The sequence below is a fragment of the Neophocaena asiaeorientalis genome, unplaced genomic scaffold, assembly GCF_003031525.2.
Source record: "Neophocaena asiaeorientalis asiaeorientalis breed wild unplaced genomic scaffold, Neophocaena_asiaeorientalis_V1.1 scaffold135, whole genome shotgun sequence".
NCBI classification, from domain to species: Eukaryota; Metazoa; Chordata; class Mammalia; order Artiodactyla; family Phocoenidae; genus Neophocaena; species Neophocaena asiaeorientalis.
In genome coordinates, this window is record NW_020175190.1 from 1867258 (window position 1) to 1880368 (window position 13111).

A 13111-nucleotide genomic window follows, 5' to 3' on the forward strand; every position below is an offset into this window, starting at 1 on the left:
GGCCCCGAGGAAATGGGGGTTTCACCTCCTTCCCCATTCCTTACTCACCACAACTCCCATCACCATCCTTGCTCTTGGAGCAAAAGCAGCACACATGAGGACTGAAGAAATAACCATAGTAATAATAAGAGTCAACATTTCTTGATGATGACGATGAGCCAGGTCCTTTATGCCGTGCTAGGTCCTTTAGGAGGATCATCTCAATTAATCCTTGGAACAAGTTAGTTATTATCCCCATTTTATACACGAGGAAATTTGGGCTTAGAGAGGTTACGTGACGTGCCCAAGGTCACATAGTTATTAAGTGAAGGAGGTGGGATTTGGACTAGAACAGCATTCCTAAGCATCATCTTGCACTACCTCCTGTGCCATTTACTCATACCTACTATGTGCCAGGCATTATGGTGGGGCCTTTATACAGGTTTCTTTAATCCCAAAACAACCTGTGAAGGAGGCTGTATCCCATAGTACTAAGTAACCTTTTGGAGTCAAGCAGGCTTTGCCTGTTGTCTCTTAAACTCAAATTAAGGCAATCGCCTGGGCTTGTGCCTTTCCCCCTTTGCTTTAAAGTGCCATATCGCAAAGAACATGGATTCTAGAATGCAGTAGACTATCTGAATCCCAGCTCTTCCACATGGCAGCTACAGCAGCTTTGTTATCTCAAGTCTCAGTTTCTTCATACATAAAATGGAGATAAACACAACCCCCCTAATGGGGTTATTGGGGGTGGTTAGTTAAGGGACATAATGCAGGTAAAGCACAACACCTGACATCAGTGTCCAATAAATGGCAATGCTTATTAGAAAAAATGGTAAGCGTCAGGACCACAATACAAACTCAGGGATTATTGGCTCCAAATACCAGGAACACTGCACTTCCAGGGTCATGACAAATGGCCCAGCAATGTAATCAGGGCTCCTGCCTGAGTGACAGAAAATCGTGTGCTTTTGGAAACACTTGTTTGCTTTTATAGAACATGCTTGCAATGCTAAGACATGTGCCCCTTTTCTCATTTTTCTTTAAAAAATGAGTGTACCACACTCAGACTTTTTTGGAGGCCCCTCATCACAACTTCACTGCAAAGGTTCAGCAAGTTAGGCACACGTTAGAAGAGAATTTAGCAACATTTGCATCCAACATCCCTAATTTACAAGGCAAACGTGATATGATGGATTTGCTCCCTGCCAGCAGCTGCTTTGAACACTTTGAGTCATACTGCTGATTCCTAAAATGAGGATAATAATATACTTGCTCAATTACCTGAACAACATGCTTCCCAGGACTCCTCCATTCTCTCCCTTCCTAATTCCCACAAAACAAAAAGTGCCGTTTTCTCTGCGGAGGTACTCTTCATGCAAATCTCAGGGATATCTGCATTAAAAGTAAGTGTAAAATTTTGGAAAGTTTGGGCATAGTGGGCATATTTTGAATTGTAGATGATGGCAATGGGAAAAAAACACAACTTTTTTTTCACTCCACCTGACCCTACTTATGTATCAGGTTGTCCCTAGAAGTAGCTCTGAATTGTAGCACAAAGAGAAGAATACCAGCAAATCTGCCTTTGAGATTGAGCCTTGTCCACTACTGGCTCTTTGACTCTGGGCGAGGCTGAGCCTCAGTTTTCCTACCTGTAAAAAGAGTTGGTGGGGGAGGGTAACACCCAACTGCTAGAGCTATATAAAGGACATGAAAGCACTTTGAAAACCCTGGGTATCCACAGAGACGCGAGATTTTACTGTGGATTGTAATCATTAAAATCGGAGTTGTCATTGTTAACTGTAAATCTAACAGTAACCTCAACTTGTGTTTAATTCCTGGTGAAAAGCACTTTCCAGAATGTCATCCAGCTTTGGTCTGTGGTCATAGAGCTTACTAGTAAATACTTGTGCACGGGTGGCAAGTGACGTCCCCAGATGTGTCTAAGCCAACATTAACACCCGATAGCCATCCTTCCAGTCTGGTTCCTTCTCTCTGAAACACTTTGTCCTGTTTGCAGAACTGGCCCACACTCGGCACATCTGACGAGTGATGAGGAAGCCAGTGGCTAGAACAGAGTGAGTAGGGGCAATGAGCTCAGAGAAGCAGTGAGAGACAGGACCTGTGTGACCAAAGGAGGCTGTGATCGAACTCAGGTTCTAACTGGATCATTTCAGGGCCAGAGTGGAAGTGGGGAGGCCAGCAAGGAGACCTTAACCCTGACGAGGGGCCTGGTGGGTTGGACCAGGGAGTTAGTGATGGAGGTGGTAAGTAGTGACTTGGTGCTGGACATAGAAAGGACGTGTAGGAGAACATGATGTCCAGGAGGATCCAAGATTTGGGCCCGAGCATCTGCAAAGAAGACAGTACAGCAGGTGTTGGGGAGCCCAGGAATTCTGCTTTAAGAACTATTTTGAGGAATTACATTTGGGGGATTTCCCTGATGGCGTAGCGGTTAAGAATCCGCCTGCCAATGCAGGGGTCACGGGTTCAAGCCTTGGTCCGGAAAGGTCCCACGTGCCGCAGAGCAACTAAGCCCCTGTGCCACAGCTACTGAGCCGGTGCACCTAGAACCCGTAAGCCACAACAAGAGAAGCCACTGCAATGCGAAGCCTGTGCGCCGCAATGAAGAGTAGCCCTCGCTCGCTGCAGCTAGAGAAAGCCCACGCGCAGCAACGAAGACCCAACACAGCCAAAAATAAATACGTAAATAAAATTTTAAAATATATATTAAGAAAAAAATTACACCTGGGAGCTTTAGTAAAACATTTATCCACATGTGAGGTTTTGAAAAGGCACACACATCCATAACACACATTATAATTTTCAAAGAAACTGCTTGTCTGTTATCTCATTTGATCCTTAAAGCAGCCTTGTTGAGGTTGCTGCTGCTTTCCCCACTGCATCATGATTTGATTGGACAAGTGGAATCACTATGGTTTGATATAGAATAAGGGGTTTACCATAGAAATTAGACCTTCTGCCATGGGTAAGCTCATGGAGAAGGGTCTGTGTCAGGTGTTGTGCCTACAGTTGATACTGGAAGTCGGGAGGGAAAGCTGGACATGAAGTGATGGAGAGCAAGGACGTGCTAGAATCCGCATGGAAAATAGGGACCCCATGAACATGAACCAGAGCCTGTGTCCATCTCCCATCACCTCCAACCTCAATGTCACAAACGACCTACAGGAGAAGCTGTGCCCTTTACGTGCAACTGCACACACTCTGACCCAGGACTTGAAAGGGCTGCAGGAGCATGTAATAGGAGCTGAAGGTCCAGGTGCAGCGCCACACCAATGAGCTGAGCTAGCAGATCAGCAACAGTGTGAGAGTGCGTGCGTGCGTGTGTGTGTGTGTGTGTGTGTTGCCACAGTGCCTGCTACAGCATAAAAATAGTTCCTGCTTCGCTGCCACCTTCCAAATCTAGCACAGATTTGTCTTGTAGCCAACTCGAAATGAGATCCACACAGGGAAGGGAATTCTGGGAAAAATGATTCCAGCGTAGCTAAATTGACATGGTATAAAGCCACCACACCCAGTTTACAGATGAAGAAAATTAAGGCCCAGAGAAATGACCTGACTTGCCCAATGCCTCGCAGAACCTTTGTAGCAGATGTTTTTTCCAGAGCCGGTTTTGCTGACCCCTAGCCCTCTGGCTTTAGTTCACAGTTTTTGAATGCTTGCTATGTGCCAGACACTGAACGATCACATCCAATGCTCACCACCACTTTAGGGAGTAGGTATTATATTCCCCAGTTTATAGACGAACATACCGAGGCTCAAATAGGTCAAGTCAAGTAATACAACTACGGAAAGGGAAAGCCGAGATTCAAACGCGGGTTGGTCAGACCACAAGCCCCACGCTCTCAGCCTCCTAGTGTGTGGTCTCTCCTCCACTGACCTCATGTCCCACCCCACTTCCCAGGGTGGAGCATCAGAAGCTGGCTCACGCTAAGAGAGGTCCTGGTACCCCAATTTCTCCTCCGTGGTGCTGGCCTGGGGCCAGTTCCCTCCCACCCCATGGACAGTGTAAAATCATGGTAGGAAATGCTTTGGTTAGTACAAATAGGAGCTGCACTGAAGGGAACGCGTACTCCAAACACAGCAGGGCAAAAACACCGGAGCACAGGCTCTGATGGGGAAGAAGCCCACCAGCTCTCGGCCACAGGAACCAGGAGCATAAAAATCAAGCAAGTGCCCCCTTGATGCTGAGAAATTTCCCACAGTTCCAAAGAGGCCAGAAAATAGATCTGGGTGGGGACAGGAGAAGGCCTATTGCTTTAGAAATAAAACCTAAGATTTGTGGCTTTAGAGTTATCAAACGACTCTACATTCGTTTAATTCTCTTGGTAATAGTAATAATAATAATAACGTAATAGCTATTATTACGTATTGCAGTGGACTGTTTATTTTGTGCCAGGCACTCTTCTAAGCGCTTCTCGTAAATTAACCCAGTTAATCCTTACAATAAGCATATAGGGTAGGAAGTACTATTGTCCCTATTGGGAAATTGAGATATGGAAGGATTATAACTTGTCCAGGGAGCCCAGGGCGTCTGCCACCAGAGCCTAATTATTCAACCTTTATGCAATACTAATCTGCTCCCTCAACAACCCTGTAAGGAAAGGAGACAGGAAAGGAAGGTGACAGGATTATGGTCTCCATTTTGCAGATGAGGAAACTGAGGCTCAGAGAGTGGAATAAGGTGCCTAAAACCTCCCTGCCAAACCCAAATCTGAAGCCAGAGCTAGTGATCTGTGACGCTCATTCCCCTTCCACTCTGCCGCTCAGTCCTGTTCAGTTAGTGAATGGCACATTCAGGACTTGAAACCAAGTCTTCCAATGTCTAACTCGAGCCCAGCACCAGTTGTTTATGGTTTGCCAGAAACACTCATTGCTTTGAATACTCAAGTGGGCAATTTGGCTTCCAAAGTCGGCCTGGAGGCCAAAAGCCATCTACCTGGTGAACAGAAGGGTCCTCTCACATTTTCAGTCAGGAAAGGACCAGTGTTGACCTTCCCACCTTGGAAATGTTGCCTCACGCCTTGAAAACAGAAGAACAAAAATAATTTGAGTTTTAGAGGTTGGGCAACCCCAGCCCTGGTCTATGGCCATAACTGTGGTCACCCTAGCATTTAGCCCCTTGGAGGCAATAGTGTAGTCACGCCTCTGTAATTCAACAAAACTCACTCACCCAGCATCGGCTTACTAGGCATCCCCTCCAGAGACACACCCTAGGGGAAGGGGAGGCATGTACATGAGGGAGCTCACACACAGTCCCTGCCTTCGGTGACTTTACTGAGTAGCTGGGCAAACTCCAGTTCCCCTCCCACCCATCCGCACCACCACATACCTAAATAATATCAAGAAACATGGCCACAGGAACCAGTGGAAGCTAGCAGGAAAATGGCTGATAAAAATGTCTTTCATCATTCACTCAATTATACATAAATATGCGTAGTTTCCTCTTATTTGTCAAGTACTGCGCTAGGCACTTTGGATGTGAATCACATTTAATCTTCCTAACACCCCCGTATGGTATGTACTAGTATCTTTATTTTACGGATAAAGGGAAGCACATGGTGGGAAGATGACTTGCTCAAGATGAGCCTGTGAGATAGTGTTTGTAATTCTAGAACCCAGATCATATGACATCCAGTTCACAGCTCTTTTAATTCCATCATACTAGAAAGGGAATTATAAGATCCTGGAGTAAAACACAGGAGCAAAGCAAGCAGAGAAAAAAGGGTGAGACAGGCAAATCAATGGGCAGGTCATTACAGATTTTTTACCTACCCATGGAAGGCAGAAATAACTAAGACAGCTAGTTTTCCAGCAAAGCATGGTGTTCCCCTTTCATAGTGGAGCCATGTTGCTAGGAAATGACTGCCAAGCCAAGGCCTCCCTTTGTCCTTGCATCTCGATGTGGCTGTGGAATCTGTCATCACCAATGGGATGAGAACAGAAGTCGTGTATGTGACTTTGGGGCAGTGTGTTTAAGAAGTGGTTATGCCTTCTTTATTCCCACTTTTCCCATCCACTGGTAGAAAACAGAGTCTCACCACAGACACTCCAGACATCCCCCTGGGAGAAGAGCCGTTGGGTAAACAGAACCTCACATTTGGGCTGGATGTGAGCAAGAAATGAACTTCTGTTCTGTTGGTCCATCATACATTTGGGGGTTTACTTGTTACAGCATCTAGCATTAGGCTAACTAAATATGGCAGATGACTGCTAGGCTTTGGGTTGTTGTAGAACATAATTCACTCTACCTCTCAGGTAGGCAATAAATCAATAAGGTACATATAGGTTAACCAGCCTTTCTGAGGACAAGAAGGGCCCTTGGCCAGAGGTGTGGCTTTCACTAGACTGAGCTCCTTGGGCTGAGGCCTGTCTCACTGCTCTCTGCTTCCCGGGTCTAGCACAGCTCCTGGCTCACGGGACACATTCAGTAGGTGCTCTATGAACGGATCACTTCCCAGGTCATTGCCACCAGAACACAGTGAGTGGCCGCAAGACTGAAACTTGATGCAAATATCTTGAAACCAGAAAGAAAAGGGAGTATTTCTAAAATGTCTAGGAGAGAATCTGAACTAAGCCTTGAGCCTCTCTCAGCCAGACAGAGCTGACAAACACACACTACAGCGGACGCAATAAGGAAATATTTTGGACTTTAACAACATTACACATATAACAAAACAAAAGAAGAAATCCCTCAGTAAAATACCCTTGTGAAGGACACCCCTGCTAACACTTACCCCAAGGAAGGTTTCCTAAGTGACGAACTGGAGCGTCCCCATCCTTCTCCTGATGCATAACCATCACTTGTATTCCCAAAGGACTTTTCTGCTTAGGAAGTTTAATGGGGAGGGCCTTGAAGTACCCTGGGGGAGAGCTTATGGTAAAGAGATGAGGGAAATACCCTGGGGCTTGGGGGTAGACTTCCTCTACCACCGTATCCCAAACAGCAACTTCCTCTTATCTCTCTCTAGCCTTTTACTCTCTTTTATTTTCCTTCATAGCACATATAACCCTCTGAGAGTGTATACACCGATTTGTATGTCTCTCTCCATTAGAATGTAAGCTCATAATGTCAGAGACTTTGTTTTACTCACTGCTGTGCCCCAGTACCTAGAACCATGCTTAACACCTAGGAGGTGCTCAATAAATAATTGTTGAATGAATAAATAAATGAATATATGTGTCATAACAAGAACAACAAATTTTGGTAGTTTTCCCACTTTTAATTTGAGCTGTCCTATATTTCAGCTTGGTAGGTATGGTTAGTACCCATCAATATCCAGTTCGCCCCTCCTTCCTGGGCACACAGAAGACCACTCATCCCAATAACCATGTGGTTAGGTGTGGCCGTGGGAGTAGATCTAGCCCCAGGGCTCTGAGGGAAAGTGACGCTAGCATATCTGGGCTGAAGCACGGCTGAGAGGGTGTGTGTTCTCCACGAGCTCCTGCCCTGCCTGGGCTGAGATGATGGAGACACCAAATCACAGGAGTCTGGGATTGCCGAGCCGCTGGATGGAGAGCAGCTGCTCTGGAGAGCTGCCCAGAACCACAGGGACTTTTCATGAGTCAGAAATTAACTTGTCTTAAATCACTGAGATTTGAGAGTGGGTTGTTACTGCAACACAGCCTAGCCCAACCTGATCCCAAAACGCCTGTTTGCTTCAAATTCCTTTACATCTGAGAAATAGATGAGGCAAATGTACAGGAAAGAGGGAAAGAATAAAGTGTTTCCATCACCCAAATTCTAATCTACAATTTCAAAGTACGAAAGTGTCCACCATGAGCTAAGCATGGTGCCAGGTCCCAAGCTGGGCCCTGAGGGAATTGGAATGAATCTGAATCAATCCCTCTCCGCACAGAGCTCACAGACCAGTGAGAGAGACAGGCGTGTTATTAAAATATGATGGGATGCTGCGATGGCTATAGTTCTACTACGTACAAAGTGCTCAGGGCACACATAGGGTGGAACACTGCATTCTGCCTGTTCCTATGTTAAGGTCACTCTGGGCTCAGCCAAACAGGAGCCGCTCCTAGAACACTCGCAGGAGCCAGACTAGGTCAGACTGTCTCTAGTAGTTAAAGCGGGCGAACAAGGCAAGGGGCAAAGTTTCCCTTCCCTCCTAATCATTCTTCCTCTTGGCTTGTGCATGCAGGCTCCTCTTTCCCAGTGTGGAAGGCCTTCCCTGGCTCTGCAGGTCCTCCCCTTGGCCAGTCCTCTATCTCAGCGCCCTAAGTGGTGTATTAGTCAGGATTCTCCAGAGAAACAGAACCAGATACGTGTTTGTTTATTTGTTTATTAATGATAAGGAATTGGCTCACACAGATATGGAGGCTGAGAAGTCCCAAGATCGGCAATCAAGAAGTCTGAGACTGGGCTTCCCTGGTGACCCAGTGGTTGGGAGTCCGCCTGCCGATGCAGGGGACACGGGTTTGTGCCCCGGTCTGGGAGGATCCCACATGCCGCGGAGCAGCTGGGCCTGTGAGCCATGGCCGCTGGGCCTGCGCGTCCAGAGCCTGTGCTCTGCAACGGGAGAGGCCACAACAGTGAGAGGCCCGCGTACTGCAAAAATAAATAAAAATTAAAAAAAGAAGTCTGAGACGCAGGATTGCCCATGATGTGGTTCTAGTCCAAGTCCAAAGGCCTGAGAATCAGGAGAGCTAATGGTATAAATTCCAGTCTGAAAGCCTTCAGGCCTGAGACCCAAGAAGAGTGATTTTTCAGTTTGAGTCCAAAGGAAGGAAAAGACTGATGTCCCAGTTCAAGCCCGTCAAACAGCAGGCATTCCCTCTTACCCAGTCAGTTTTGTTCTATTTAGGTCTTCAGTTGATTGGATGAGGCCCACCCACATCAGGGAGGGCATCTGCTTTACTCAGTCTACTGGTTTGTTGTAACACCTGAAACTAACACAACATTGTTAATCAACTGTACTCCAATATAAAATAAAAAGTTAAAAAAAAAAAAGCAAATGTTAATCTTCATCCAGAAACAGTCTTACAGACACACCCAGAATAATGTCTGACCAAGTGTCTGGGCATCCCTGGCCCAGTCAACTTGATACATAACATTAACCATCATGGATGGTGACACTTGTCCTGACTGCTTTCCCATTGATTCACAGCCAGTTCAGCTTGGGAAGCAAAAAGGGGAGGAAGGGAATCCAACAGACTAATGTATGTCAACGATGGAAGTAACTCTCATTCCTTTAGTGGCTACTGCTAGCCAGGCATGTTAGATACATTCTCTCTAACCTTTATACAACTCTGCAACATGGGAGAATGAGCCCCATTGTACAGATAAGGAACCTCAGGATGAGAGAGATAACATGTACTGAGAGTAAGTCATTGTATCAGCTGGTGACTCTGAGAGGTCTGTACATCACAGCCTCATCTTCTAATTCCTGCCCTGTAACCAAGTTCCTGACTTTAATATCTGAGCTATTCTGTCTGCCCCTTAGCCTTACAGCTATTGTTTCCTTCCTACGTGTTTGCAATAGCAAAGTAAAAAGTCCCAACCATCTGCCACTTAATAAAAAGAAAAATATTATTGATATTTTTAACTCAAAGGACATGGTCATGGCAGTAGGAAGCAAGCAGGGCAGGTAGATCAGCTGATTGCAAGGCTCTCACAAACTCATGTCCCTTGCCTTCTCCCACCACCTCATCTTGCTACTCCAAAGCCATTAAAGAAATAGCCCCTGGCTCTGAACAGCACCCAAGAAAGGCAATTCAGAAGCTGGTACTCTGATGGCAAGGTGTCTTCTAGGTCTATTGCCCTTGAGCTTGGAGACCTCTACCATTTCTCTGCCTGGCTTGCTTTTACAGTTTCTTTAGGACCAGGAGGTTGCTACTTCAAAATGGTCCCTTGCCTTTTATTCATTGGTCAGTTCATGCATGTGATCCAACTGCTTCTCCAATCAGGAGCATTTAAGAAGGAGGTGGTGAAGTCATCCAGCTCAACTGCAGCGGCAGGCTGGCCTTAGGAAGAGTCCAAAGGACTGCTGTCATTGCAGCTTTTTTTTTGCAGTACGGGGGCCTCTCACTGCTGTGGCCTCTCCCGTTAAGGAGCACAGTCTCCGGACGCGCAGGCTCAGCGGCCATGGCTCACGGACCCAGCCGCTCCGCGGCATGTGGGATCTTCCCGGACCGGGGAACGAACCCGCCTCCCCTGCATCGGCAGGCGGACTCTCAACCACTGCGCCACCAGGGAAGCCCTGTCATTGCAGCTTTAATTGACAGGTACGCTAGGGGAGGACAAGGAGTAAAACCACAAGCATCAGCCAATGTCTTAGTTTGTTCCGGCTGCAGTAATAAGTACCAAAGACTGGGTAGCTTATAACAACAGAATTTTATTTCTCCAGAGTTCTAGAGGATGGGACTCCCAGGATCATGGTGCTGGCAGATTCAGTGTCTGGTGAGAGCCCACTTCTTGGTTCATAGATGGCTGTCTTCTCACTAAGTCTTCATACGGCTGAAGGAGAGGAAGGAGCTCTCTGGAGTCTCTTTTATAAGGACACTGATCCCATTCAGGAGAGCTCTGCCCTTATCACCTAACTGCCTCTCAAAGACCCTACCTCCAAATACCATCACGTTGGGGATCAGGTTTCAACACATGAATCCTGAGGGGACAGAAGAAATACTTAATCTATAGCAGCCAAGAAACAAAAGACCTTTAGGAAAAAAGTATTTCTAATCCTTATCTTTTGCTGAGGCATCTTTAGCCGAAGAACCAGGACATTTCCTTGGTTACAAAATTCAACTTTATTAGAGTAAAAAGCAAGATAAACATGCAGTTCTAAGAGTTTCTAAGGACAAGCCAAGGCAGTGTGTGTGTGTTTGTGTGTGTGTGTGTGCGTGTGTGTGTGTGTGTGTGTAAAATAGATCTTACTTACAATTATAGCTGGGTCAAGACTTGAACCCAAATCAGCCTTACTCCCAAATCCACACAAACACCAATGTACCCTTCGTTTAATACAATGTCACCTGCATGGGTGATATGTTTAAAATAAGAAAATGCTTATTCCTGCCATCTGAGACACAAGCTCCTGGGGTTTCACAGGAACCTTTGGAAGGCAATGCTTTAACCAGTGATTTTTAGTCTGTCTTTTTTGCTCCAAACAAATAAAAAATAAATATTCATGCTTCCACTGGGAGCAGTAGCTCACTATGGCATAGACATAGAGTTTAAATGCAGGGTTGGGGGCAGAGAGAAGAGGGCATGTGTGGGCTGGACAAGCCCTCAGGTGATTTGGATACATCATGGAGAGATAAATAGTATGGGCTTCTACTCTACAAGGATCCTAATGTTCAGACCTGGTCTTCATGGGACAGATCTCATTTTAGTCCTTTGTTTTCTTCTAACTTAAATTTACACAATTTTTCATTAATATGACAATTAAAAATAAACTCTAGTCTCCTTGGAGCTCTATGTTTCCTTTATATCATTGCCAGAAAATTAGGCACAGCTGGGAGCTGCATTTACAGGAGGACATGGACTTTGGAATCAGAGAGACCCAGGCTCGAATTCCAGGTCCTCTCTAGGAAGGACAGTAAACCCCTTGACTCAGTTTCACCCACCCCTTGAGCCTCAGTTTCCTCATCCTCAGAACCAGGTGATCCTATCACCTTTCTGGATTTGGAGGGTCTTACATGCTACAGACAATAAATATTTTCCAGTCTGCTGCCTCTCACTGAATGTTGCTTCAGAAGTCCATTTCCAAGAATTGGCCTAGTGTGTATATTTGTCATTTGAAATAGCTATTCTATTGTGATAATGTGTCACAATTTGCTCTGCCATTTCCCCAATGGTGGTAGTGGGGACTGTTTCTAGTTTTCTTTTCTTATGAATTGGATTGCTATGAACATCTTTACACAGATGACTTTTTCCCCCCTTAAGGGATTTCCTTGGAGTAAATTCCCAGAAGTAGAATTACTGGATTGAAGAATAGAATCTTCTTTGTAGCCCTTGTTATTTGTTGCCAGATGAATTCTCATTTTCTAAGAAGGCTTTCAGCTGGGAGAGCCCAGCATTTGCGGTAGATATTATGGGTGGTTTCTGTCTGCCACTGCTGTTCCTGTCAAAAGCCTTACTGGAGAAATCATTCTCAGACTCTCATCCTGCAATTGGCACAAAGTGGTAGGAAATATGGACTAAATATAGAAGAAAGTGGAATGTGTAGGGATGCAGGGCTGGGAGAGTGAAGGTTGATAAAGCTCTCTGCATTTAGGAATTAGGATCTGATTTGACTATGTACTTTGGTCTAGAGGTAAAGGCTGCTGGAAGAAAACACTTCAAATAAGCTAATATTTAATGTTTTCATTCTACACACATTTATGAGCCCTTACCCAACATGTGCCAACATTTATTTGGTGTCTGAACATAGCCTCCCCAACTCACTTTGTAATATGAGGAAGGCAAGTGGTCAAAGTCTGGTCCTGCCCACCAGGGGCCTTTCCCAGCTCAGATACTAGAAGAGAGAGCCTGCTTAAGAAGCCAAATGAGGGTATGAGTAGAGCCTCAAATCAGAGGCAAATAACAAACTGAGGCACAGAACAACGAATCAAGAGCTTCCCTGAAATGAACAAATGCAAAAGTCCAGAGGAAGAGTAATGGGAGCATATGTGGAGTAAAGGAGAAAACTGCAAGGAGGGAGGGCAATGTAAGCCAGTATAATTTCCTAAAAGTTTTTTAATTGTGCTATTCAAATCTTAAATATCTTTGCCAATGTTGTTTTCTGCTTGATCTATCAATAACCGAGAAAGCTGTATTAAAATAGTGAAGGATCTGTTAATAATTCTCTGTAGATCTAATAATATATATAATATACAACTTTGAAGCTATGCTATTAGGTGAATATGTTTTATACTGTTACCTTCCTGATAAATTGAACCTCTTGGCATGATGCAGTGATTCTCTTTATTTTTCTTAAAGCTTTTCCCCTTGAACTCTATTTTGTTTTGCATTGATTTAACTGTAGCTGCTTTTTTAGGTTAATATTTTCCTGCTTTATTTTTTCTAGCCTTTGACTTTAAAATTTTCTGTATTCATACATTATAGTTGAACATCCCATAGAAATCATATAGTTAAATTGGTTTCTATATAGCCTAAGAATCTTTG